General features: G+C 46.4%; 1 protein-coding gene across 1 annotated transcript in view; it reads left to right on the plus strand.

Moving 5' to 3' along the window:
* The first annotated feature begins 1506 nt into the window (after positions 1 to 1506).
* The window catches only part of LOC126580899 (immunoglobulin superfamily member 10-like), a 9452-nt gene continuing 8458 nt past the window's right edge, over positions 1507 to 2500 (plus strand). Inside the window, exon 1 of the mRNA XM_050244223.1 lies at positions 1507 to 2500. This exon is cut by the window's right edge and continues 52 nt beyond it. The gene's annotated coding sequence lies outside the window, so the exon portion shown is untranslated.

Consider the following 2500-nt stretch of genomic DNA (forward strand, 5'->3'; position numbering starts at 1 on the left):
ACAACCCCTCCACAGCAGTGTCAGTCATGAGGCAACGAGTCCTTGATGTCCATTGAGATGGAATGGCCGATGGTCGGGCAGCGATGCGAAACCCGTCAAACAGTGATTTATTTTACGAGTGCCAGGGCGCTGGACAGCGGCACCAGTAGCAGTGTTCGGTGTCCATGGAAGGTTTCGACGGAAAAAGAAGGCTCGAAAGCGGTCCTTTCTCGCTTTCGATTCATTCGATTTTCGCTCGCTCGGACATCAGAAGCGTGTTGGTGCTTCTTCGAAACGTTATACAGTACCACCAGGAAGTGACATTGGGTTCATTTATTTAAAATAAGCTAAACCGCTTTCGTAGAACGCAAAAAAAAAGAAACTGGCCCTCAGATGACGGTTGAGCGACATCACTGCGTTGTACGGATTGCTAGGAACAGCTCTGGGCGTACTGGAGGAGGTGTTTGTAAAAGCTTGGCTCTGTGGCCTGATTACGCAGAATGCGCATTACAAAACATGTAAACGGGGGCCTGACAGGTGGTGGTGAGTTTGGGAGCTTTTCTTTGCAGAACTGCCTACGGATGCCTCGCCCTTTGTGGTTTGTGGCTCGTGTAGCAATCACTCCAGAGTGCTTTGGTATAAACTCTACCGGTGTTGAATGTTACCAACGTTAGGATGTAATTAAAAAGCATGTGGTAAGCAACGGAGATCACGATGGCATGTGAATGTGCCTTTTTCCATGGCAGACCTTTTTTTCTGGTGACGATTACGCATCTTCAATTAATTTAATTCAATTTCGGCAAACATCTATTTTAAATTTCTAAAAAAAATCCTAGAAAACGCAGAGAAAATAGGGGACTGAAATGTTTCGCACATCGATTGCAAAATAAAGCGTAAATCAATCCAAGCTGTCAAATAAACCTCATTATTCCATCAATCAATCGAACAATATTCGGCGATTAATTGATTCTCACCGGCACCAATCAATTAGGTTCGCGGGGAAAAAAGGGTCACTGCTGCACGAGAAAAGAAATGCATATCAACTGCAACGCCATCACCAGTCAACTTACGCTGTGAATGAATTCCAAATGGAGCCATCAGCATGAAATAGGCCCCAAAATGGTTTCAATTTTCCCCCTGAACGGTTTTTACAATTTCGTCAGCCACCACAAATATTGCACTGATTATTGTCCAAAAAGCTCGAACCAAAAACTACCTTTTTTTTTAGAACGGAACCCACCGTCACTCACGCTTTAGTACTAGCTGTAGGGCGCGAATACTATGCTGCCGCGTTCAGCTGTTGGGCCGGTTCCTCCTCAAACATAACACCGTCAACAAACAGCGCGTACCATCCATGCTGCACTCGTTGAGTAGCGCGCTGGAACTGGAACTCATTCGCTGCCGAATGCTGCCGAAGCACGCCAATAACATTGGCCTGATGAGTGTTGCCGTGCGAAAGGCGTACGGTTGTTCACCGTGGCACCGCGCCAGGACGTCTCAGTGATCATCAGGCGGTTTATGGCGGCGTTTGCTTCAAACGCTTCCTCTATCCGACGGTCAAACACGGTCGTGTACGGCGGCATCGTATCGAAAGACGGCGTTAGACGACGTTAGTGGAGTTAGTGGATTGTGAGAGTGGTGGAAGGCAAGTTAATTGGTATTGAAAGTGCTTGAGTGCGGGATTAACATCGGCGCATAAAAGAAAGAAACCCGCTTGACTCGAGTACCATCCATCGGGTGGCTGCGAAAAGGATGTGACCACATGCGATTGATATTGCGGATATTGCCGCGTAAGCAGAAGAGTGATTGATTGAATAACCTACCTGCCGATAGGTGCGTGCCTGTGTGTTTGTGGTGCCAATTTCGTGAAAACCTGCTTCTAGTTGTTGTGCGAATTACCGCCCATTTGTTGGCCAGCAACGTGTTTGTGCTAGCGAGTCCCGACTGTGGCCTCTGCAGAGAATGTCACCGCGCGAGCACATGTTTGTCTTCGGTAAAGTAATTAACGATTGGAGATGTGGTGTGCACCAACGGGTGTTACGGTCGCTGCAGATGATGATGATGATGATGATGTAATAAATGCGGAATTGTTTAATCAATCCCGGGCTTCATATTAGATTGTTTGTGAGAATTGTGCTGACGAGTTCAGGTTCAACGAGTGAAGGTGTGCGGCTCTCATCCAAATTTCTATCCCACCTCTGCGCCACTGATACCGCGGGATCATCCAGATGAAATCACGACTCAGCGTTCAATGCGTATGCATGTGTATGGTAAACAAGCTGCACAAACATATCACGGTGTCGCATTATGTGTGTCCATTGAATGTTGATCTAATGAAAGCAATCAAACTAAATTGTAGCGGTGTTTGTGTTTGCTAAGCACCTGATAAGCAAACAGCATCCTGTGTGGATAGTAATTAGTGAGTAATAGGCCGAGTGAACGAATCAATCCAATCCCCTTTTTGGAGTGTAGTGGTACTTCTGGGATGATTTTAAAATAGAACTCATTAAGCTGATCTGAT

This window comes from Anopheles aquasalis, chromosome 2, assembly GCF_943734665.1.
Source record: "Anopheles aquasalis chromosome 2, idAnoAquaMG_Q_19, whole genome shotgun sequence".
NCBI classification, from domain to species: domain Eukaryota; kingdom Metazoa; phylum Arthropoda; class Insecta; order Diptera; family Culicidae; genus Anopheles; species Anopheles aquasalis.